General features: G+C 39.9%; 1 protein-coding gene across 13 annotated transcripts in view; it reads right to left on the reverse strand.

Moving 5' to 3' along the window:
* KIAA1217 (KIAA1217 ortholog) overlaps positions 1-27011 on the reverse strand; it is a 363381-nt gene that overhangs the window by 230045 nt on the left and 106325 nt on the right. For 3 of the 13 annotated variants that reach the window (XR_010829110.1, XM_066991588.1, XM_066991599.1), the window contains exon 1: positions 8591-8612. The exons of 5 other annotated variants lie outside the window; for them this stretch is intronic. The gene's annotated coding sequence lies outside the window, so the exon portion shown is untranslated. Of the gene's footprint in view, positions 1-8590; positions 8613-27011 lie in introns of those variants that run through there. 5 more of the 13 variants (XM_066991605.1, XM_066991593.1, XM_066991586.1 and 2 more) reach the window with 2 other exon arrangements.

The following is a 27011-nucleotide window of genomic DNA, read 5'->3' on the forward strand; positions in this document are numbered from 1 at the left end:
ATGGAGAAGGAATAAAACAGAAAGTAATCTGGGTCTCATTAATCTCATCCTAGGGCATCCAAGAACTAACTGATGATTTTTTTCTTTCTTAATATTTACCTGAATTCACTCAAGATGAGTGAAATACCAGAAGACTGGAGAAGGGCCAATGTTGTGCCTACTCTTAAAACAAGATAAATGATTTAGGAATTAAGGTTAGTTTGGGGGAATCATCTTTCCCAGTAGGGAAAAAAAAGAACAAAACTTAAAAAAGCCAGAACCTGTTAAATGTCTAGAAGATTTTAAAGATGATTAAAATGTAGCAAAAATACATAGCAAAAATGTACCCAGAAGTTAATCAGATATTTAAAAAATTACTATGGCACTGTTTAAAAAAAAAAGAAAGGTGGGGGGGGAGAAGTACTTACATAGGGATTTACAGTTATCTATGTGCACAAAATGTAATATAATCCTTTAACTCCACTTAGGGATGGAAGACCACATCCAGATTTGAAAATCACATTTCAGAGGAAATATGGACTAACCAGAGAGACTCTGGAGTGTAACAATGAGACTCTTCAGGATATTGGTTACGCTGATATTTCTATCAGTTTCGCTATTCACACTATGGATACCAAGGCCTGTTTTCATGAGCAAACTTCCCAGGGTCCTCATAGATTGCTCAAAAAGCAAATTTCTGGGAAAGATCGTATGAAAGAAATACAAACTTGTTCCAGGTTGAATGCTTTAATTGAAAGGAAATTTACATCTCCCAGAGAAACTGATCTAAAAATTTCTAATGGTCAACTACAGCAGTAGTGATGCTTGGGTGTTCCTACCATACCGCAACCTCTCTAAGCCAAAGTCTGTTCTACAGTATGATTTGGGTTTTCACATCATTTTTCAAACCCATGTAATTGGGCCACAAATAACACTGGGAAATAGGATTAAAGAAAATTCAATCCTCTCATCACATAATTAGCAGGCAACAATAACAACAAAGAATAGGAATTTACTTTCTTGTCTAGAAGAATAGCACAACCCATCCATTAAAAAGAAACAGACAAACATACCAAGTACAAGGGATACTTTGCTCTTGTGAGACCCCACCTAGAGTGCTGCATTCAGCTCTGGGGCTCCCAGCACAAGAAGGACATGGACATACTAGAACGAGTCCAGAGGAGGGCCACGAGGATGATCAGAGGGCACCTCTTCTATGAAGACAGGCTGAGGGAGCTGGGGCTGTTCAGCCTGGAGAAGAGAAGGCCTCAGGGAGACCTTATAGTGGCCTGGCAGTACCTAAAGGGGGCTACAGAAAAGCTGGGGAGGGACTCTTTTTCAGGAGGTGTAGTGATAGAACAAGGTGGAATGGTTTTAAACTAAAAGAGGGTAGATTTAGGTAAGACATTAGGAAGAAATTCTTTACAATGAGGATAGTGAGGCACTGGCACAGGTTGCCTAGAGAAGCTATGGATGCCCCATCCCTGGAGGTGTTCAAGGCCAAGCTGGATGGGGCTTCGAGAAACCTGGTCTGGTGGGAGGTGTCCCTGCCCATGGCAGGGGGTTGGAACTGGATGATCTTTAAGGTCCCTTCCAACCCAAACCATTCTATAATTCTATGATATTAAATACCTGGGTGTTGCTATTTCTGTCACATATACATGATGTTCTATCCACTTCCAAACAAGAAACTCTCAACTGTAGAACAATTCCTGTCTTGTATGACAATATAATTCTTTGCATTTGTATGACAGTACAAATAAACTTGTTAAAATTGAACTCACAAGTAACACTTTAGTATACTAGACTATCCACAGTGATAAATAAATGCAGAAACCTGAAAGCTACTGTTTCAGTTCAAAACTCTAGCTCTTGTTTTGATAACAGGACACAATTAAAAATCATACAAGTTGTATTTGTACCATCAGTTCTGAAAAGAAAAATAAGTATTTTGCAGAAACAACCAGACTAGAGAGGTTTTCAGCAGTTGGGAATAATATTTTTAGGCTTTCTCATCCAAGTTTTGCAAAATTATTCCAGATGTAAAAGGTACTGTTTGACTGGCATCTACTGAAACCTCTAATACCAAAATACTATGGTTCATATTCAACCATGACATATAAATCTTAAACCATGATAAATTTTGCATATACATAAAAAGTTATACACTCTATATGAAATATACACTTACACCCTATGCATGACTAAGTGATAATGATATGGAACATGGATATGTTAATCATGTACTTTCAGGTACCTCCAATCTGTGCTACCTATTCATCTCCCTAACAATTTATTTTAAACTTGAAAACTACTGGCTGATTCCAGAGAGACACAATTTAAAGAAAAATCAGTCTTTACAGAAATTATTCCTATTTCTTCCCAAAATTGTAGTCTCGGCAAAATTCCCTTGTCTAGATGGTTTAAGGTCTTCCAGAGTTGTGGAAGGTTTTTGGTGGCTTTCCCCCACATTCCATATTACTAGCCCTTATAGAATAAGAAACAGAAGATCGTGAGCTTCCCAAGGGAATGCATAATGATCTATTTCCGATTCTGACAGGTCCCAAAGGAAGAGATTTCAAGGTGGATACACTTTTGCAATTGAAAAATAGTTCCATAAGCAGTGCAACTACTGTAACCTGGTTTCCACTGCACATTTTTTTAGGTGATTGACTACTGACTTTGTAAACTGAATTATACTTAGATTTCAGTGTGCATTCAGCTTCAAAATGTTTCCATCAGAATTCATGCAATCTCCTCCACAAGTCTGAATTTTGCTTCTCTGGTGAATTGTCCAAGTTGTGAGCTACAACCCAAACTTTTACCTGGGGTATGGCTTTCATGAGGTCTCACCCATACATGAATTCTCTGACGGGTAAGAAGACTTGAGCATGTACTGCAGATTTTCCCTGAACATGATATTAATCAGGTCTTCCTTCTCCACCCACCAGCAATTTTCAAAAAATTATAGAAAAATATAGAGGTGCAGTATTTGACAGGTGCAGGACACAGTATCCTATACAGCATACAGTGTATACAGTATATCACAGAAAAGCAGTATTTTTGAGACACTTACCTTTCCATCGTAATTGCACAAATTCATATAATAGCTAAAAAGGTTACTGATGAAGGACTGACTGCCAGAGTGTTTTGACGTGACCAATTTTTTGCAAGAAATCATGCTTAAAAAAAAAAAAAAAAAGCTAAAGTATACTTAATGTTTGGGTCTGAGTCATAACCTCACAGCAAATAAGAACAGAAATTGTCCCATCATTCCTTACCTAAACAAATGTACAGACATTCAGTTTTCAATATCCATAACTCCAGTTTATATACTGCATAATCTTAATTGAAAGAAAACATGTTCTGTTGCCCTATTCATCCTCCAGGTGAAGTCATACATCAATGGCTATGGAAATAAATGTACATCGGCAATGAAAGTATGTTCACTGCCTCATAACTGATCCCTGTTTCTACAGTGCAATTTTAAATTCCAAGAGGTATTTTAATAATGTTCTTTTCCAGCTTGAGAAGTTTTTATCGAGATTTCTTTTCTATTTTGATATCAAAGGGTCCATAATATTTCATTCATTTCTTATACTAATATACTGAAATGAAATTATACGTCTTATTGATTTGCAAAGCTGTATGTCTCAAGCTTGAAATTTTGAACAATTAGCCATATTAGGATACACGCATCTGATACCAATCCTAGTTTCATTACAGCATTTCAGACTACTGTACAAGACAGTAAAATTTCTGATTTTTTTTCTTTTCTTTCTTTTTTTTTTTTTTTTTTTAAGATTGCAGTATAACTATGCATTTTACAAGCAGAAAAATATGTGCTGGCAGTAAAAAAGACAGCTACCATTAAATTTGTGAGATAATGAACAATTGTATATACAAGTACTTATAAGATCTGGGTTTTCTTTCTTTATGAATATTAAACAGTTGCAGAGGAAACAAAAATACTGTAGGCTAAATAAAAACATTCCTTGCTTTGCTATTCTTTTAATAATGAAGTTCCTTGGAAGGCTAACCCCTAATCTTACATGTGTTCTGGATTTGTAGGTACATCTCTGTCAGGAAATGCTGTGAAATGGAAGTTCCTGAGAGATAAAGTCCTTGGCCTTAAAAATTCCATAGATGTTACTTGAATGTCAGAGAGTATAATATCCAAACTTTGCCCATGATTTAATATCTCTTCACTTAAAAACCATAACAAGCTTTGAGATAATTAGTAATACACATACGGGTTATATAGTCACTATTGGAGTTTGTCATAAAAATATAATGGGAAAGCCATAATTAATTTCACTTTTTATGGTGCTGTTATTGCTTGTTTTGCATGAAGAGACCATAGATATGAATACCAAGATATCCCCAAAGTCCTTTCGCCCCTATCTAATAACTAGGGATGGGACAAAACAGTTTTGTCTAGTTTTGGGTTCAGCTGAACATGAAATACCAAGAGTTTTACTCTAAATGTTGCATTCCGATGACCATAGTCTGCAAATTAAATAACACAGAAAGAACAAGGAAGGAAAATCTAATGGAAGAAAATGGAGTGAAAAATAAAGCAAAGTGAAACAATGTGAAGCCAAATAATAATAAAAAATAAATAAATAAAAATCAAAGCTCAATAATATAGGACAGAGAAAGGAAATTGAAAAGACAGTCGATAGTATAGTCTGCTTTTCTGGGAGGAAAGTATGGGTGACAGAAATCCATAGAGCTCCTCTATCAGCAATGTATCCCAGAGGTGAAAAAAAAACATATTTTAATTGATTCAGTCTTGGAACAGAGAATGAAGTGTGAAAGGTTTACGTATCTCCACTTTCTCTTCAAACCAAAAACCTGGACGGCAGTGGGCTGCGTTCCCCCAGCCCCCAGCTCCAGAGAGGTCATTGCTGCTGCTGGCGTGAAAGAAAAGAGCCAAGCACCTGACCTCCAGGAGGGTGGGCAGCTACGAGATTTGCTTGGCCATGTCCAGGGTGGAGCAGAGCCCTGCACAGTGGCTGCCAGTGTGGGGACAGAGTGGAAGGAAACTAAGCAGAAGGTGTTAAGAGAAAAGCTAGAATAGGAAAGAGAGGTAGGGCAATGGTTGCTGTTTCTGGGAAGAGATGTCCCTCGGCAGCAGTGACTGCCACACCTTCAGGACTGTTTTCCTCCTGTACTGGGCACAGGGAAATGACAGCCTAGCTCTCCTGGGTGCCACACAGCAATGGGGGATGGCTGTACTGCACCCCTCCATCCTACTGCACATCCATGAACTCCTCAACAGATGCTGAGCTTACATTCAGGGTGTGGACCTGGGGTCCGTATACCACCTGCTTGTCTGATCTTGGTCTGATGACCAAGCAATAAATGTTGTATCCCTCACTACTGTGGTAAAGCAGGTAAATATTTGTGAAATGTTCTCACAACAGACCCTATAAATTAAGAATCTTATTCTACTCCTGCTGCCTTTTTTTTTTTTTTTTTAATTTTGAGATGAGAAGCAGGCATCCACAGAAATTATGGTCAACGAAGTTCATTAAATTCAGGAGAAGAGCGACGGATAAGTAAAAGGTGACCTTCTCGAGTCCTTTGCATCAGGCGGTACTTATGCAACAAAAGCACAGCTGATGCTGACTTCAGTTGCCGTTGCGTGTGTTCAGCATTGCAGGTCAGACCCATGGTTTCAGCCTTACACCCAGAAACTAAACCAAAAAACAAATCCACACAGCCAGCATTCACCTGTAAACATTAATGCGTTACGTCCACCATGCAGAGCTCTGTGGCAGAGGCAGAAATAAATCCACTCCAGCCTTTAATGACTTTAATTATAATGCCTTTTCTCTCTGCCTCTATCTGCCTCACCGCCTATCCAATCCAACTTATCTATTGAGCACAACTCATCCCTTGCACAATGCAATGCAGGGATCCTGCAGAAAAAATAAACAAACCTCAACATATAATCACAGTTAAAAGGAATCATCATGCCTTACAGTCCCATTTAAATTGTAAGCATGGTTTTGGACTTCCTACCTGTTGAGCACTTAGCTTTGCTGGACAGCTGTCTGTTGACACCACTCAGGCACGTTATCTCTTTGGTTTTAATTTAAGAGGTTCAAGGAAACCCTAAATGCCACCGTGCCAGGCTCACTGGTCCGGCAGTCACAGGTTGCTGTCCCACAGGGAGCAGGATTAGAAGGGGTAGCAGGCACACAGGGTCACGAGGTTTCACCGTTGTGAAAAAAATGAAGGTCCAGTCAAGCAGGTCCCCCTCTTCCATGTCAGCTTGTCCAGAACCCTGTATCCCACCTGACAGAGCCTCCTGACATTTCCCTATGCCAGCCCCCCTGATCCACCTGCTCCTAAAATCTGGGCCTCTGCCATCCGTGCTCTTCGAAGCCCCAATTCTCCTCCCATCTGAGCTCTCAGCCTCCCCTCCCCATGTCCCCAGTTTCAGCCATCGTATTCAGCCCACACCTGCCCCCCAGCACCTCTCTCATTTCCCCACATTATCTCTACAAGACCACACAAACACCCTTTGGTCGCTACTCACACGTTCCTGCAGCACTCAGCATCACCTCCAGGGTGCTGCCCCGTGGCTCCTGTACCCTTCCCTGTTTCTTTTGGCTTCTGCCAAGGCTGCCACCATCCAGCTCTGCACCCGCTTCACGCTGAACAGCATATTTCCCATCACTTTTGCCCATGCTTTGGCTCCATTTGGGGCCAGTTGCAGCTTCAGAGATAAGCCCCACACTCTGTCTTTCCACCTCCCTTGTAACACTTTGGCAGTATCAATATTTGTTCTTCGACATCTCTTGCAAAAACAACTCACAGCAACATCTTGCCTAATGTACACAAATCATCAAAATGCACAGAGGCAGTACATTACAGGGATTAATTCATGCGCCAGAAAACAGTAAGCTTAATGCCATAAATACTAACAGAACATTCCAGGTTGCAGTGTTACTGATAACCACTAGGTTTTTCTTCAGGAGAAATCCCACCTAAAACACGGAGAGTGAGAGCAACCCTTGCTGTTAGTTGCAGAGCATTAGATAGCCCAAAAGCATTTAAATGAAATGAGTAAAAGCAGGCCCCAGGAGCTCCATAAAAATCACATCCCTTAAAAGGGCACGCTTGCTATTCAGTAAATCCTACATAACTTTCTTTTCTCAAGGCACTGAGCAAAAGAGATAACACAAAGGGGACAAACTGCTTTTTCAAGCCCTTTAACGTGGTGAAAACCATAAGCCTACTGTTACAGGGTTTTCCAGGGAAGTTTTCAAATTTTATAAAACTTGACTGGGAAACATCATTTACCAAAGCATCAATAAATATTTGGATACCAGGACGTACAAAATTGTACATCTGCTTTTTTTGAAATTAATGTTTTACTTTCTTGTATACATCACAAGTTCAAAAATGGGTTTCCACATTACATCGCTAAACAATCAAGACGGTCTCTGAGCGAGACCAGAAGTTTAAGCCCTCCCACCTCCAGTTTTTCTATTTGCTCTCTTCTGCCTTTAATAAAGTGCTTCAGACCCAGTTTCCTTTGTAGAAACAAACAGATCATCCATCTCCCTGAGTAAGATTAGGTGTCATCACTTCTCCCTTCTTTGAGAAATAATAAAAGTCATACTGCAGAGAAAAAAAAAGAAAAAAGAAAAAAAGAAAAAAAAGGATCTTTTAAAGCTTATTCAGCCAGGAACAGAAACTGTAACCTTGGATGCCATATGTGTGAAATGAAAATACACAGTTTCAAGTTACAGAGGTCTGTGATTTACTCTTTCTCTTCCTTTGGATTTAGGATAGAAGGGGCAGTAATTTCTTGAAAATCCCCCCAAAAATACTTCTTGTTCATATTTAAATACCAAATCTATTAAAAGCCCAATTATAATACTACTATTTTAATTCCTAATATTATGGAAACTTATTTTTCACCCTGCAGATTAAATGGCTACTTTTCAATGCAGTTCTAAGGAGTAACGTCACCAAAACTAAGTTAAAGAGGCAATGTGAATGTTCCTGCAGCCTATTGCTTAGCTGATAACTGAGAGTAGATCATAATCTTATATTATCCTCCACATTTGCTTGCACTCTAAAAGCACATAAGCCTTTTGAAATACACTTGATCTGTTCAGTTTTTGTACGAGAAATCTACTCACAGCTGCCTTATTAGGACCTACAGACAGGAGTTTTCCTTGCAACACTGAATCAGAGTCTGCAACTGCACTGGTGTGCATTTTCCTATGTTATTTAATCTTTCTGACACTTGTTCAGATTTACAAATTATCATTTCAAATAAAGCTTCACAACACAGGGTCAGATTTAGGCTGTAAAATATTGTGATTTATCACTTTTATAGACAAACATTTTTAGCTTGTGTACAGCACCTAAACACAAACAAACAACAAAAATGTTTTGAGTCCTTTTATTTCCAAAACAAATGCTTTATGTACTATAATCTGCCAGTTAGAACCAACATGCAGACACACACACACACATGCACGCACAAACAATTGTAAAACAATTGATGTTTGGGGTTTATTAAAAAGCCAGTAATTGCAAATCCATTTAATTATTCATTTTACAGTGTGAAATAAATGGTTACCTTTCAGAAAAGGAGCTCTCCGTGGCACGAGCACTTCTGTGATTTCCACCTGCTCTTGCTGATGCTGTTTAACCAGGTTTCCTTCACTGCCAGCTCTCAAAATCTTTTCACCTAAACTAATTTTTCGCGACCGGCTGTTAAAATCTTCTTTCCGAGACGTAGGTGATTTAGGAGCCGTATTAGCTGGTAAAGGTCGAGCCAGGCGAGAGGGTTTGGACATTCTGACTCTGCAGGAATTTACCTGCTCCAAAAAGCAAATTCTAAAAATCCTTCCCCCAGCGCAGAGGCTGGGGAGCCGGCGCGTGCAGTTGCAGCTGGGTTTGAAGCGGCGTGCTGCCAGTTCGATCAGTTTTAAACAACAGGCACGGACGGGGTGGTCACACAGCCCACATCTCCCAGACCTGTGGAATGTAAATGCCTGCGAGGGGAGAGCAGGCGAGGCTGCTCCAGCGCGTGCCCTGGGGAGCAGATGCTCTTCCAGGGGCTGCCAAGGCTGCGGCGTGCAGGGGCGAGGAGCCGCTGGCGATGCCCCACCTACCCAGGTGCACCGGGAAACGCCACCCAGGCACGGGGGCACCTCTGCACCCCGGGACCCCCCTGCATTCCTCCCCCAGCTGCCTCTCCTTCCAACAAATGCTTCCTTGTGTCAGCAGCTTGCTTCATCGTAACACCAAAATTGCACCGCTTAAGCGCTATATGGTAGAAGCCTGGTACCAAGGGTATGTTTCTTTGAGTTAGGGATGGCACGAGATTAAATTGGTTTAAATGAGGCATGTTCTCCCACTGTTGTTTTTCCAATTCACCAAAATAAATGAAGGATTGACAGCGAATATCACCTCTTATGGAAAAAATTGGCCTAAATCCCTCATTATTAACCTGCATCGCTTACACCATTGCCTAGGAAAGAACACTGCTCAGAGTATTGCCCACCATACTTTTTCTTTCTTTCACTGAAATATATGTACCTACAGAAAGTCTGGCCTCTTGCATACTACAGATAACTGTGTTCTTTACTGCCTCTCCAAAGAAATAACTCCTGACCTCAGGCTACATTATTTCAAACCTCAGTTCCTGGGTGCTTTCCTTTGAAAACGCCTAGACAAAACCTCCCAAACTTTCTCTGGCAGTCCCATGCTTGTGAATGGTGCCAAGTCTCAGAGTATTTGGATGCACAAAAAGAAAATTCCACTCACCGTAATTTTGCAAACAACTTCCACAGGGGAAAGAAAAAAATACAAACACAAAACACAACAGAAGAGTGTAAGCCAAAGAAAACATCACAGCTACAGTTACAGTAAAATCTTCACACTGCATTTTAAAATGTATTCCTCAATATCCCAGGCAACCAGTATGCTATGCCAAAAACAGAGTGCAAGGGACCATATTATTTCAGGGCTGAACGAACGAATCAATACTACCAGAGCTAAAATACTAATAGTTATTTAGCAGAAATGCTTATCAAGCAAAAAGACAGGAAAACATGACTAAATTATTACAGACATTCCTCATTTTCTGAGACGGTAATTGTGCAATGCAGTCAAATTTTTGCATGCTATTTCCATATATTTTTTCAAGAGTCCCACATTGAAGAGGTAATTGTTTATGCTTCCTGTATAAAGCATATTGTCTATTGCTTTGCTGCCCCATCAAGTATGGTACAGATTAAGTGCTATATAGCAAGCCTTGCCATCATATTGATAACATTCTGTGTATTGTTTTATTAAGATATCTCTGAGCGGAAAGACTTTGGTACTCTAAAAGGGACCTGACAGACCAGAGAGGAGCTCTGGGCTGATTAGCAGTGTGCACGCAGCAGGTCATACAGAAGAGCAAAGAAGCAGCGATGAAACAAGGGCACAAATGGAGAGTTAATCACACGACTGGAGTGAGAAATGAGTGAAGAAGACAGAGAAAAAGTGAAGAGCCAGTGAGTGTGTGAGAACTCAGCTGCACTGAACATAAAAAGTGCTGTCACTCTCTCCACAGACCCCAGAATGTTTTGCAAACAGAGCTATTTTGAAGATCTTCCACTCTGATATCTTTATCAAATGCAAATACTTTATGCTTAGAAGAGTTTTAAAGAAGTTATAATAAGGCTTCTGACACTGTGCACATATACATACATACATACATATATATATATATTAATTCTCCCAAGCACAGGACAATTGCAATGTAAAATCCAGCTCTGAGTGACACCATAAACAAAGGTGGCTTGATTTTAGAATCAATACTGTTCATGCAAAATCCTACTGAAATCACTGCACACTGCAGCCTAACTGAGCACCCTTGGCACAAACAGGGTGCTCTTGGAAGCAGCAGCCTTCTCTGTGAAGCAGGAGCCTATCCATACAGTCACCTTCCCCATAACCTTAATTTAATTTCTAAGTGAAATTAGGACATCATGAATTCAAATTTTTCCTAAGGCTTTCTACACAGCAACAAGAACTAGGTTTGGGAAAAGGAAAACATCCATCTGCCTCTGACAGGAAAAGTGTGGGCCCCAAGTCTTGTCCACTTGGATATCAAGGTGACTCCAGTGCACTGTGAGGCAAGCAGCAGTGAATTGACCAACGTGTGCCTCTGACACAGAAGAAGCTCCCAGTCTCAAAGCAGAGATACAGCTATGCAGAAATTGAGCAATTCAGACATTGTTCCTCAAACAAGGAACTCCCAGAATACTCTGGCCGGTCAAAGACTAGGTTTTCCAGTAATATTATTGTACCTCAAGAGCATCCAGTTGCCTAATGGTAGTGCGGCCTGTGAGGAGAGGCTGGGAGAGCTGGGACTGTTCAGCTTGCAGGAGAGAAGGCTCAGGGGGGTCTTATCCTTGTGTGTAGTTACCTGATGGGGGATAAAAAGTAGCTGGAGCCAGACCCTTTCCAGTTGTGCCCAGCAACAGGACAAGAAGGAATGGGATCTAACCGAAATACAAGACGTTTCACTTAAGAAAAAGCTTTCCTGTGGCACAGGCCGCACACAGCGGTGGCAGAGTTTCTGTCCTTGGATGGGTCCAACACCCAGCCAGGCATGGCCCTGAGCAACATGCTGCAGGGCGGACTGGCAGATCTCAGAGGTGCCTTCCCGTACCATGAGTCTGTATTGCCAAAAAACATTCAGAGCCTATTTATAATCTATTTTATAATTTTAAATCTCTCTGGCAGGAGATGCCCAACCTTCTTTCTCCGGTGTCCTAGCAATTAAAGTGTCCCATGCATGATTTCCCCTCTGGGGAATATGCTTCCTTTCTGGTCATTACTCTCTTTTAGCATTTTATAGTTTGTGGCACAGTGTTCTCAAAGAAGGTCTTGTTTGTTTGTTTTATAGGCCCTTAGCTGTGAAGTCGGTGATTTCAGCTATGAGCATCTATACTTCAGGCCTCTCAAAAACAACAACAAAAAGCACATGCCAAAATATAAGCCCGTGTTGCACAGCTGATTGCATTTCAGGTTGGATCTAGGCACAGTGAATCACTTCACTCATGGGACAAAGTAGCATGAGAGCATGTGGCCCAGGGGTGCTTCCAACTCCCCATCACCCCCACTCCACCTGCCAAAGTCCCCCCACCAGGCTCCCCCGAAGACCTGGGCTGACCCCTCCCTGCCATCCCGCCTCCTCCTCCACAGGTTCCTAATGAAGCTCCCCAGGCATCAAGGCTTTCATCAGCTCTTTCTGAAGCCCCAAGGCACGCTTTTGAACTGCTTTAAAAACAAACAAACAAACAAACAAACAAAAAAACCAACACACAAGAAACAGACCAAAAAAAAAAAAAGAAAAAGAAAAACAAACCACCAAAACCAACCCAACCCCTTTTCCCTTAGATTTCATGTAGCCAACTTGAGCTACCTAGGAAGAATACGTCTCACTGATGTAACATGCCATTAAGCATCAAAGTGCTTCTATATGTCAGGTGCTGGTGAAGTGTTGTAGGAAGTATTCTACTGCTTTGGGTCAAAGAATAAAGTCTGCCACTGCCTTACACAGTATAAATTAATATTAGGGGACCAACAGTGCAGTTTCTGCTTTTGAATAGCCACATACATGTGAGCAAGTAGTATTTTTAGAATACCATACACTTTCCATACGCTGTTTAAAATGATGTCCTATTAGCTTCTAAATACAAGTCTCCTCTTTCCTGCCTAGAAAATAAATTACTGCTGAAATATGACAGTGAGAATTTGTTGCAAGTTAGGTAACAGAAGGCGTTTTTACCATAGCATATTAAGTAGGTTATTATACTGCTATTAACTTAAGTAACGTTTGTACCCCTTGGGATAAAGGAAACATGACTAGAGATGTTATTAATCCAAACAAAGCATTTGCAAAGCTTGAAATTTCCTTTTTTGGGCACCCATGAAGTCCTAGTTTACATTCCCACATAAAGAGCTGGGTAGACGAGAGGATCCCTAGCATGCAAAGCAGGAAAAGTTGGTAGCCTGTGCCATGTGGTTTACTATGTGGTGTTCTCTTGGTCTGTAGGAAAAATGATGATTAGAGATCTCTCCTCACTCTTCTTTCACCAAATCCTCTTCCACATTTTGACCTACAGCTACCTAGAGAAAAGAGAAACTTACATACACAAATATTTCATATCCAGCAGAGTGTTTCAACACTATTAAGAAGCAACAACTGGTACATGAGTAAATGGAAGTTGCAGGTGTAGAAGTTAAAATCGTAAATTAATGAAGTCTTCTCTTTACAAAATTGAGCAAGTAACCAGATGGTATAACATTTTCAGTGTGAAATGAGAAATAAATGTAAAGGCAAAAAAAGAACAAGATCAGTGATGAAAACAATTTCAGATGCAAATCACAGATAGGTATGTAATGTGATAAAAAAAAAGTTTAGTGCTTCAGAGAGGTACATTTTCTAGTAACTGAAGCATGCAAAATTAGTGACAAGCTAATTTTGCAGATGTTAAAGCTTTCTTAGAACTATGTGCCACTGCTTTATTTTCCCCTATATGATTACTGAAATAGTTGTACAGTATGTATAATACAGAAAGGGTTTCATGTTCAGTATATTGAGATCCATTTTAAAATATTTCACACATGTCTAAAAAAATCTTATTGGAAAAATAAACCAGGCAAAAGGAACCTAGTCAGTCATTCAGTGACAGGTGAACCCTCCAACAGAAAGCAAGCAGTAATTATTGCAAGTCCTGTTACTCTTTAATATGGTCTTAAAAAAAAATAAAGTCTGTTAAGGGTCCTGTTGTAATATAATATCTGCCTAGAAGATGCTATAATTAAAGCCGAGTTGTCATTTCTATCAGGAAGCTCTGTTCCAGAGATTTACTACTCAGCTATAAAAATTCAATCTCAGCTCCAAGACTTAAAAAATAAAAAAATAAAAAATAAAAATCAGAGAGAAACCCTTCAGGTCTAGTTTAATTCTTTTTCTTGAAGTTTTAGAAAATTAAGCAACCATAGCAAAACCTTTCTTAAACGTAGAAGACTTCAGGTAGAAGTGTGGAATCTGAACACCTTATTCTGCCCCCAAACCAGAAATGCCATCAGAAAGGGCAGAATGAATTCTCTTTATTATTCTGTCACTTCCGTATCTTACATTTGGCTTTGGCTCAATACCTTAAAATCCCATATTTGCCTGAGTACTCAGGTCTGCAGCCTACTAATAAAGTATTTACATATACTTAACTATATCACGGTTACAATTTTTCTAATCACTGCTGTTCCTGACCTGGTGGTGTTCTGTCCTCAGGGTGCTTTTTGACCATTGTACTTGGTTGCCTCTCCCACCTGAAGGGTTCTATGAGCCCAAGCACTTTTGCACCTGTGTAACAGCTTCCACCCATTGGATGGGATGTACAGATCAAAGCAACGGGGCATTTGTGTGCAAACACATCTGATAACATTTGAATTATCTGCCAAGGTTGTTACTATGATTTTCAGTTGATGCCAACTGGGATGGTACGCTTGGGTATGTTGTACTGGTGAGATGATATTAATCACTATGCAATTCCAAAAAGAGCAATCAGCTGAGAGCAACTGCCCATGCAACTCATAACAAATACTTTTTTCTTTTTTTTTTCAGAATTTTACCTTTTTCTATATAGCAACCACCCACTGAAAACTCAAAGGCTGATTCCTTATGCAAATTATTTACTAAACTCTACAAAATGGATGTGTGATTGGACTGTTCTTGATACTATGGTAGCTGTAATGATTAAAAGTGCTAAAAAATATATAATCTTAGTTTAAAGTTGTTTTACTTGTTCTGATATTTTAATCAACTCAAATAAAAATTTAGCTTCAATACGTTCTTAAAGGAATACCCCATCAGCCATAAATCACAGCAGATTATTACCATTACTTCATTTTTAGATAACATATGAATATTGCCTTCCACATCTGCAGTTATTTCACATTAGATTCTTAAAGCATTTTGAAGATATGCACAAAAATACCTTTTGTCATATTTATAGCTTTAATAGTTTTTAATAAAAGAAAAGTGTTGAAGTTTCAAAATCTCTTCTGAAATTATATAAGTGAAACTAAGGATAGTCTAATCTGTGAAGCACTGCACTGACATTTTACTCCGGAGAACATGTTACTTTCAAATGTTAGTTGCTAATTTGTTTTAGCATATCTACAGCCTTCTCTACCTTTCTGCATCATCATTTTCAAACAACCACCTCTTAATAAAGAATAACCTTTGAAAGAGCTCTAACATATTAAAAATACAACATGGAGAGCTTAAAATCTTACAGAAGATAAACATGCCTTGCAGAAAATCAGCCCACATGATGATTTGAATGAATGGAATGAAGAAAAGAGGAAACAGGTACAAAATAGGAACAGACTGGATATGCCAGGAGACAAATAAATGCAAACCTTGACTGACAGAATCCTGCCTATATGGGCGATGCATTGATAAGCTATTTTTGTTGTTTCAATATTCCTCTTTTACCCTCAAGTTCTACATTACCAGCATGGGCAAAACAAAAGTGACTAAAAGAAATGACTGAAACAAGGACAAACTATAGGTGTGATGGTAATCCATTCATACACCAAGAGGAGGATGAAGAAGCTTAGGTATTCCTCATCCAGCAAAGTCCCATCAATAACACCTTCAGGAATGATGCTGTGGTGGATGCAGTCATAAGGAAGCAAAACTACAAAGAAAAGAGAAAAACTGCAAGATAATGATCATCCTCTGAAGACTGGGAGGAGAAAGAAGAGCTGTCTTGGACCTGCCTTTATTTCTGGCACTCTTGACTATCACAGTCTTTCTCCATCACAGACCTCAGATGTAAAGAAAAATCTCCACACATCTACAGGAATGGGAAGGCAAATAAGCAGAAACAGAACTCTGCATAATCAGGTGTTAAAATAATGGTGCAGAACAAAATTCATTTGGGATGCCTTTTTTACAGCAAAAACAGTTAGCCAGAGCCCCTGTCTAAACTCCAAACAGGCACAGAGAGTGTCTTATCAATTTGGAGTCCTTTTTTTGTGAAAAGCTCTGAGAGTGATGAGTTAACCAACAGCAGAACAAAAAATATTTGACTATTTGTCAGATGCAAATTTTTAGACACTATTAAAATTAATTAATTTTAATTTCATAATTAATAATAAACTGAGGGGAGACCTCATCACGGTCTACAGCTTCCTCATGAGGGGGAGTATAGAGGCAGGCACCGAGCTCTGCTGTCTGGTGACCAGCAAAAAGACCCAATGTAACAGCTTGAAGCTGTGACAGGGGAGGTTCAGGCTGGACGTCAGGAAAAGGTTCTTTGCTGAGAGGGTGGTTGGGCACTGGAACAGGCTCCCCAGGGCAGTGGTCACAGCACCAATCCTGCTGGAGTTCAAGAAGTGTTTGGACAACACTCTCAGACACATGGTCTGATTTTTGGGTAGTCCTTTGGGGACCCAGAGATTGGACTCAATGATCCTTGTGGGTCCCTTCCAACTTGGATATTCTATGATTGTAATCTGATGAGTTTTCTGTGATTTTGTGTTTGTGTTTTGAGTGTTTGGGGTGAGACAAAGAAACATTGTATTTTTGCATATGTATTTTTGTCCACCACAGATGAGATAAAACTTATTTTTCCTATAAATCCAAACTAAGGTTTGAATCATCAGGCTACAGTAAGCATTACTTTTAGCTCAGTGTTACTGAGCTAAAAGTCAGTCACACAATCCCATGCAACACTACGGTCTTGGGGCAGAGCAGCTGGAAAGCTGTTCAGAGGAAAAGGATCTGATCTGGGGTTGCTGGTCGATGCTCACCTGAACATGAGCCAGCAGCGTGCCCAGGTGGCCAAGGCGGCCAAAAACATCCTGGCTTATATCAGGAATAGTGTAGCCAGCAGGACCAGGGAGGTGATTGTTCCCCTGTACTCAGCTCTGGCGAGGGGGCACCCCGAGTGCTGTGTTCAGCTTTGGGCCCCTCACTACAAGAAAGTCACTGAGGCCCTGAAACATGTCCAGAGAAGGGCTATGAAGCTGGTGAAGGGCCTGGGACACAAGTCCTGTGAGGAGCGGCTGAGGGAACTGGGGTTGTTTAGTCTGGGGAAGAGGAGGCTCAGGGGAGACCTTATTGCTCTCTACAACTGCCTGAAAGGAAGGTGTGGGGGGCTGGGGGTCGGCCTCTTCTCACAGGTAACTGGTGATAGGACTAGAGGGAATTGCCTCAAGTTGCACCAGGGGAGGTTCAGGTTGGAAATGAGGAGACATTTCTTCTCAGAAAGAGCAGTCAGGCATTGGAACGGGTTGCCCAGGGAAGTGGTGGCGTCACCGTCCCTGGGGGTGTTCAAGGAAAGGTTGGACGTGGTGCTTAGGGACATGGTCTTGTGGGTGACATTGGTGGTAGGGGGATGGTTGGGCCAGATGACCTTGAAGGTCTTTTCCAACCTTAATGATTTATGATACATTATGCACAAGGTTCTCATCTGTGTCAAAACTGCAAGTGGCTGGTGCTGAATTTGATCCTTTCTGTCACCAACTGTCTGTACAGCACCATCACAAGTGCCTTCCTAATGCTGACTGAATTGGTTTGAAAAAATTGTCTACAAACAGCCAGCTCTTCAAATCCTTGCTGTCTGAGCAACTGTGGAGATATGAACATCTTTGTTAAAACAATAAAGAAATCTGCAACTAGACTTTGTTATGTTTATATTTATGATAGTTCAGGTAATCTGAGTTTAATACTACTCCTGAGAAGGCCCAGGCAGTGCATCCTCAAATGCTCAAGCCATCTGGAAAGATGTTCCTTGGTTTCAATCCACCCATACTTGTATGAACTAAATGTTCATAAATCTGGAAATTTCATGCAGATGACTTAATATCCTGCTTAGCACATTAGAGGATTCATTACTTTATTTACATAAATGACAACAAATGGTCCAAATTACTAGCACTTAAGTCTGAAAAGGCTGCAGCATGGAACGTGCTTTAGAAACACAGCAACTGCTATTTTCTTTATGTCTGCCATACATCTGGGGGTTGTCCAAGTTACTCTGATGGTTCCTCCAACCTCCATCATTAGGTATCGCTCGTCATGAACTTAAAGGGAAAATCCAATACAGTGAGAAGCACAGTCCCAATAACAGACAATAGTTAACAGCAATGAAGCAAAGAGAGCTGAAAGAGCAGTCTTTCCAGCCAAGAAAAACCCTGAAAAGAATCAATAACCTTACCATTAAAACATAAGGACCTATGAAGTACGCTATTAACAACCCAAACTATTTTCTGCATGGAAAACTAAACTGGTGACCATGCCAAGCACCATACATAAACATAAAATCTCTTTAGAAAGAAAACTCAATTGTCATTTGTAAAGGCAGGTTAACACAAGCTAAAACAAGGAGGACACTGAATGACTAGCATTTCTGCCTAGATCCATTAAGGAAATTGGTAAAACAATGTTTTAAATGTATATTCTATTTTCCGAAGAGCAAAAACTACACTCTACCAAACAGTGCTCTATGATCTGGCTGCTCTTGGTCCTGTATTGGTTGGTTGCAATGACTAGAAGAGCTAAAATTATATGATATTAGTTCAAAGTTGATTCCTTTGTACACGTTATAATCAAACAAAATAAAAAGTTAGTTTCAATGCATTCTTGATTGGGGATTCTTAAAGTGTTACGATAAAAATGATGCTATAAGGACTGCTGCAAAAGGAGCAGACAGAAAAAGTATGTGTAATTAAGAACACATACAAATGAAGAGAGACAGTAATAAAAAATGGGAAAAGAAAACCAGAAAGGAGGACAATAACTCAATTCCACTAAGCCCTCCTAGGCTACTAACGGGAACCAGCCTGTGACAAGGGAGGTTTCAGCAAGTCTGACCTGAATTCCCTGCACTAAAACACAGCCACCAAATTTACCATCTTCTTATATGAGCCATAAAATAAACAGAATAATTCAGAAGCTATTAAAAATTAATGTTATAAATTCTGTGCGCAACCCTTCATGAAGTCCCTCATTTTAATAGTCCTTAAAATGCCTTTCAGTGAAAAGGTCTGCATGAGGGGAAGTTTGGAATAACTTTTCTCAAGAAAATCAGGTTTCTCACCTTAAGACTAATTTGAGGTCAAGAAGTAGCTTACATATTTAACTTATGAGAACTAAATGGATTTTTCTATCTCCACTAGCCTTTAAAGACCAGTTTGTAAATGATTCACTCCCACAACATTTTTCTCCTACATTTACTCCAACATCAAGTTTTGCAATTTGGAAATCAACTAGTTCCCAGATTATGCATGAACTAGATGAAAAGTATTGCTTTCTCCTTTACTTACAATAACTCCGCAATGTTAGCAGACATAAGACATAGTAAAAATGGAGGCAGTGAGCATAAAGTGAACTTCAACCCCTCTAGGTCTAAAGGTGAGACCTTAATTAATGTATTTTTTTGCATACCGTAATGCCTTCAACTGAATAAAACAATCCCATTTTCAGTCACTCGCCAAGTAGTATGACGTCTTAATACTTTTGAATAATAATATCATACAACAACAGAATATATATATATATATTCAATTAGCAGTGGCTTGGAACATTGTCTGCCTCTCCCACTTTTCCTCCCAAGCTTCCCCATAACTTTCTCCAGCACAAACACATTAACTGTCTTCTTCCACTAGCAGTAACTACCTCTGTTTGCCCATTCTGCAGCTAGTAAGATCACAGTCGCTTATGGCTCAGTAACACCAATGTCAGGTTAACGACTACACCCACCCACTTAGGGTTCTATGCTCAAACGTAACTGCACCAGTAATTTTAGTTTGGGAGAATATAATTGCATAACAAAAGTCTGGTCCAGATTCAGGACTTAATCCTATATTTTTCAAGTGCACTGCAGCACATTTAAAGAACCTTACAGAAGCAGCTGCTACACTGTCCACCAGTCTTGGTCCCATCTCCATCTCAGCCAATGAACTCTGCAGTTAGAGTTGCTCCTTTCATTATTCTTTCCATTTATTTTACCAGGCATCACTTCTTCCTGTGTTACAGTAAAAATCCTGTTAAAAGGGAAGTCTCATAGCTTGCAGGGTAATATCATTTCAGTTGCCCCTGAAACGGGATGGTGAGGAGACTGGTGGGTGCTCATGCAGAGTGGTCCCCCAGTCAGCCTGAGAGTCTGCCAGTGACTAAGAGTCAATCTGAGACAGAGAAGAATGGAAAGCATCTAATATTCAGCAACTCAAAGGCAGAGACTAGAATAAAATAAAGAGAGAAAGAGTCAGGGGGGAGACCCCCTTTATGTAATGGCGCAACCCCCCCCCGCACACACCTTCAGAGCCACCAGCAGCTTGCACAGTCCTAAACAAACCTCAGGACCAATCCAGGTTCAGGTCAGCACAAAAGTCACTTAAAACTACGCTCAAGTGGCACACAAATGCCATTCCCCAAAGCCTCCTTGACCACAACTGTGATTAGCATCCATTAGTCCCAGAAAGTTTATAATTGGATAATCTTTTTATTTTGGTTACTAGGAAAAAACAAGGTCAAATTTCAACATGGTGCTAATGGACACATGCAATCTGCAAAGAGCACATCTCAGTTTGGCTCTATGAGATGTGAAAAAAAAAAAAAAAAAGAAAAAAACACAAAACAACACTGAAACCTTACTTAAACCACTTTTCTTTATAGCTAATATTATTCATGAATCAAAGTGCTTTATTTGACAGATGGTCCATATGACCCTATTAAAATCATAAATATACCAGTTAGACTTCAGGGAACTGTGTGGTTTCACTCACTTCTAAGAAATATGCACTATCGATGAGAAAAACTTTCCAGCAATACAAATGACAGAGTGTCAGGCTGGAGTGATTGTGTACTTTAGGGTGATTTGTTCAGTGAAAACAACAGGTGCAGCAGGCTTTTTCCAGCCATAAGTCTTTCCATTTGCAAACTAATAGTGGTTGCCAAGTAAATGTATGCTTCTGTAGTTTATGTTACAGAGAAGAATTTTTTTTAAGTTGCATAATTGTCAGAGAAGTTTAATTTTAGATGAATGAAGAGCTCAAAGAACAGTTAATTAAACCCTCAAAAGCAATCTTTTATTAATTAGGGAGGAAATGCCCATTACATTCACAGAATAGAAATTAGGATAAAGGATAAATCAATATGTTTGCATTTATCAATTACTGTTATTCACCAAGCAGAATTCAGGAACTTTGATGAAGAATCTTCAATTCCTTCACTACTTAATTACAACCCATTAACTTTTCATTAACTTCAAGCTTAGTAAAAAGCAACAGCAAGTCTTTGATGGTATCACTGTTGACAGCGCCCCATGTTAGATGCTAGATACATTGTTTGCTTTATGAAAGTTGTTCGTGTTTAGCCAGTTATGCCATTGCTTTATCACAGCAATGCATCAATCAATGATCAAGAAAATAACCCATTCCTGTTCATTTAAATTCCTTATACCCACAGTTTAAAGCTTTGCAGTAACTTAAGATAATACGTAATACTACTCAGACTCTTAAAAAAGGCACAGTGAAAAGGCACAGGCAAAAGACACACAGAGGTTATTTAGGAATGCCTGCACTACATACATGCAGTCATCCTCCCACCATTAAACAGGCAGAAGGGTCTGGGGCCAGGGTAGTAGTGGTTCAGAAGATTTTGCAATGACCCGGGACAATGAAGGCAGAGGGTAGGAGATATGAAATTGAATACACAACAAAGAACAAACCACCTAGAAAAACCTCCTGCTCACAGCTGGGGCAGCTGACATCCGACCAGGCTGCTCAGGGCTTGATCTGGTTTCAGGCCCTGGAAGCCCCCAAGGTTGGAGCCCGCACAAGCTGTTCACTCTTAAGTTTTCTTTTATATGCAGCCTGAAACTCCCTTGTTTCAGTTGGTCTGTTGCCTCTTGGCTGCCCACCATGCACTACTGCAAACAGCCATCACCTCCCCACTGGTGTCTAAAAGGTAGCTGTGGGGTCCCCCGGTGCCACCTCTGCTCCCTCAGCCTCTCCCTAGGCATCAGCTGCTCCAGCCCTGACCACCCTGGGGGCCTTTGCTGCACTCCCTCTGGTTGATGGGTGCTTCCTGTGCTGAGGCACACAAAACTGTATCCAGCATCTAGATAAGGCTTAATATGTGCTAAGGGAGGTGATTTCTTCCATCGATCTACTGATTATGCACTGATCATGAGGCCTGGGGCACAGACAGCCCTTGCTGCCACCAGGGACTGGGTCTCTGCAAGGGACTCTTCCTTCCCAGAGGGTAGGACTTGGTTTGTTTTTTTTATTTTTTTTTGTGAATGCCCAGCCCCATGAGGTTCTTCCTGGCACCATCCCTCTGGCCTGGCCCCCCCGGAAGACAGCCCTGCCACAAAGGGTCCCCCAGCTAGGTGTCTTTTTCAACCTCAATGAGGGTACTCACCGTCACCCTCTAGGTCCCATATTCAACGTGACAGGTCCCACACAGACCATGTCATAGGCCTTCAGGCAGACTGCAGCACAAACCACAACCCCACGAGCCCCATCATCCAACAGTTCTTCCGCCCACCTAGGCTGTGGCACAACTCAAACACAAAAATACTGCAGGAGACAGTGTAAAAAGCCTACTTAATGTCAAGATATCTGTGAATGCCATTTATGCCCTCATCTCCAAATCCAGTCATTCAGCTACAGAAGACAGCCAGGTTGGATAGGATTAATAATCTGCTTTTGTACTGGCTAAAGACCCTAATGAAATGAGCAAAAATGTCTCTCCTACAGCAATGATAGGCAGATAAGAAAAATGTGTGAACAATGAATAATCAGGCCAGGCATTTTTTATTTTTTCAAAAGCACGTGCACATTTTTGCTACTGATTTGGGTAGGAAAAAAATTCCAACTGAATAAAAACTTCTGAAACAGGAAGGTAGAAGCATACAGACAAAACACTTTTTCATCTGGATATTTAACTCCGCTTAAACAAAACATTTCATAATCATACCTAACAGTGACCCAAGAAGGCAGTCTTGAATAGAGCTGTCACAATAATAAGCACAAAATCTGTACAAGAGAGGATGGATGAATGAGCGCTGCCCAGGACCAGGTCTTTATACAGGGTTAGGTGCTTTCAGAGACTTTTCAAAGCTAAAGTGTAAACTTAATCAAACACTACAACAGACAGGAAATGAATTTTGAGCTATAAGAAAAAAAGCACAAATTGCCTTATTAAGAGAACAAACTATTTACTATCCATTTTATATTAATTTGAGATTTTTTTCTTCTTTGATCCTTTACCTGCTATAAACTACCATCTCAATGAAAAATGAGTGCCTTGTGCATACTGCAATTGAGTGAATCACAATTTAAAGACGACACAAAAACTTTATAAACCATATATAAAATAAATATGCACTTAAGCTAAATTTACATGACAGTATTTTTATTTTTCTGAAATGTAATTTTCAATTATTTATTGACTTACTAAACTACATCGTATATTAAAATCATTTGAAAAGGATTTAACAGTGAGACCTCAACTATAAGATGAAAGAATTACACCACTTCTCCTACACCAGGATCAGATACTAGATGACAAAGTGTTTCTTCAACAGTTTTGTGTGTTTGTGGCTTTGGCATTATCTGTGGAAGAGCTAGGTTTTTCAGCTGATGATGTGATCTGGACCACTCTGACTTCCTCATTTCATGTATGAATGTGAGGGGGGAAAAAAAAAAAAAAAAACACTTGTCATTTACAAAGAACAGTTAAAACCCAGAACCAGTAAAATGTGTAGATTTTTTTAAAGGTTAATATTTTGCTTAAAATGTAACTCAAACTTATTAAATTGGCTACAGTTTCTGTGCTACATTGAATGGTATTTTTTTTCCACAGAACCACAAGAATCTCTTTTTATTTTTTAAATAGTAGCTCTCTATAGAATTTATTCAAGAGCTACTCTTACTTTGCCAGCAGCGTGGAAGTTCAAGTGCTTTGAACCTTGTATGTTCAGTTTTACAAATGCCTTGTTGAACTATGTAGTATAAGAAAATTTCAAAGCATATATAGCCATATAGGTATATATCTGACATTATTAAAAATATGGTCAGATATGATTACCATTACAACTTTACCAAAAAGAAAAAAAAAGTTTATTTACTTGTTTCTCAAATTCAACTGCAAGAACCATATACGGTGTCAAATTCCCTTGGAGCTGACTGCAACCATCAAATGTGGCTGAACAACCATGAGCCAGAAACATGGCTCGTTGGGGAGTGCAGGAGGGTTATAGTCCCCGAACTCAAAGGGTAACATTTGAGCAACAAATCAGAATGTGTGGTGGTGTTTTTCTAAGTGTGAAGCTTTGCATTACATATACTTCATGGTGTAAATGCTGACTGCTGAAAAGCAAAGTCTTTTCTCCTTCCTTAGGCTCAATCACAGCTAGACCCAGACATTGTATCTGACCTTCAAAGCAAGCCAGAGTTAGATCCCTCTCTCAGTAGCCTCTTCCCCATCAGCCTGGCTGGTTTAACTGATTTACCCTGAATCCACAGATCTAACTAGAGCATCAGATCTAACACAAGGGAACCTGTAGGACTACTTAGCAAAGGACAATAGGATCACTGTTTACTTCATGCCCTGTAGTTACATCGAATTAAATATAACCTCAGACTTTTCCCCAAGTCGTTCCTAAACAATCATTAAATGCTTTATAATGCAGCTTTAAACTTCTCACTGAGTGCCACAAACCATACATGCTTTCTGTACAGACACCAGTCTTTCTCCAGACAGTTAAGAACTCTGCAGAAATTAAAATTCACCCCAAACTGTATGGAAAATATACGATAAAGTTAACACAAAAATACTATGAATACTGAATTAATTCACCATGTCATTTATTCCTATGCACCACACACATTTGCACAAGTACGCAGTACGACTGAATTTGGTACTTACCAGTTTGTTGCATTATACCCAGAACTTTGCACAAAGTCAATGTTCCTGAGGGATTTTTATTATTATTCATGTGCCAGCAAATAACAGAGAGACAAGTGAACTGCTGGAACCTTGCCTAAAATGCATACTTACCAAACTCCTCAATAAAGCATACAATGGCATATTTGTGAGTAAATTTATGTGCCAGATCAAACACTTTGGGGTATGAAGCAAATGGTTTTTCTCTCAAACATAAGGCATCTTCACAATTCTTCAGGTTTATTTATTTATTTATTTATATATTTTTACTTCCCCAGCAAAAAGAGCTCCTCACAAGTCCAGAACAAACAGAAGAACAGGAGACTCCTGCTACAACTTTGCAGACTACTTTTTATGCCTTCAGGGCAGGAGCTGAACAGCAACACCTGGCGTGTCCAGACACTTCTCATTAATTCATTTGCACCTTTTCCTTTTTACCAGGTTGCTAGGAATAACATTGACAACAAAAATACCCTGCAAGTTTTGCATATCAACTTTTGGTAAGAACACCACCACTGTCCCATAAGAAGCCATGGCAGAGGCCATGCTAATAAACCAGAGCAAGCCAAGGCCCCTAGAAGCTGTCCCTAGGATTACATTTCTCCACTAAGCAGCTGTCTTCAATCATGAAAACTGCACTTTTTTCAGCATTATTAATCTTATGAAAAACGGTCATTTTCCCAGTGGTTTGACATCCTCCACGTGGCTGCTCAGCAACATCTTATATGGATGGTTATTTAAATCCTTTTACACAATAAATGCCATATGGGAAGGTTGGAGAAATAGGTGATGATCTAAACTAGTGCTACACTGACTTCAGTGCCTTGAGGAAAATGGGACCGAACACGTGCTATCAGCTCATCGTTCCCGCTGACTACACTACTCGTGTAGGGGTCTGGCTGATGCTTGCACTACTGTGGTGAAGGATGGATGAATCACAATGCAGTGTCACTGTTCAATATGTGTAGCCAGGTATACCCAGGTAAGGGTCCTGCCAGCTTCTAGAATTGGCAAAAATTTTCAACCAAGTGTACGTTTCGTGAGATATTGCAGCAAGAAAAGAGAGTTACGTTTTCTGAGATGTAAAGACTGTCATTGAAAGGAGAGGAATGCCTCCCCAAGGACAGCACTTACGTCATTAGTATGGCCTCAAAACCTGCAGTCTCAGCGAACACACTGTTTACTTTGAGGCTGCTTGCTTGATAGCTATTATTCCTAGATGGTGCCATATTTCAGAAATTCCAGGAGTCCAAATGCAATTCACGTATTATACAAATACAAGAAGAAAAGGATTTTTGATTCAAATACAACTCGATGTTTTTTTGTTTTCTAACCAATTTAAGAAAGACTCCAGGGACTGAAGCTTCCTAAAAGATTGTACCAGATAAAATTGGAAGAGTTATTCCTACAGCAGACAGGCAGAACACAAGGAAGCAAAAGGTATATGAAACATTTCTAATCAAGAAGGAAACATGAACAGTAAATTCTTTTCAAGTGTTATTACTCCAGGAGGCTGTCAAGGAGGACAAACTCATTTACTTTTCATCATGGGTAAATAATGAAGATGTAAAATTTCCAGAGAGAGAAAATAGAATGTATCATTGTATATAAGGAGTGAAATTGGGCATAAAAAATACTGAGCTTTTACTTGATGCAATCAGCTCAAATTGGTGGTCTGCCACACCTCCTGATCTCCCAGAAAGCTTCTTTTAGAAAATCAGGACATCACTTGTTATTATTATTTTTTCACTGTCCCTGTGAAGTGCACAGAAATCTAGGAAAATGACATAGAAGCCATAAATCAATTAAAGGTGTCTGCATGGTCCATTATCTTCTTGAAAAGTTTCACTTATTGTTCTGTTTATTAACCAAAATTGCAGCTCTCCCTTCATCCAATATGAAACTAAATTCTCACCTAACAGCTCAGTCAAAAACTTGGAGTCAAATACAGGCTTTCTCCCCAGCCTTTAAGGTGACTTCTCCTCTCCTCCAGCCTGCTGAGAGGTTTTAGGACAGAGTAAAT

Source organism: Anser cygnoides, chromosome 2, assembly GCF_040182565.1.
Source record: "Anser cygnoides isolate HZ-2024a breed goose chromosome 2, Taihu_goose_T2T_genome, whole genome shotgun sequence".
Taxonomy (NCBI): domain Eukaryota; kingdom Metazoa; phylum Chordata; class Aves; order Anseriformes; family Anatidae; genus Anser; species Anser cygnoides.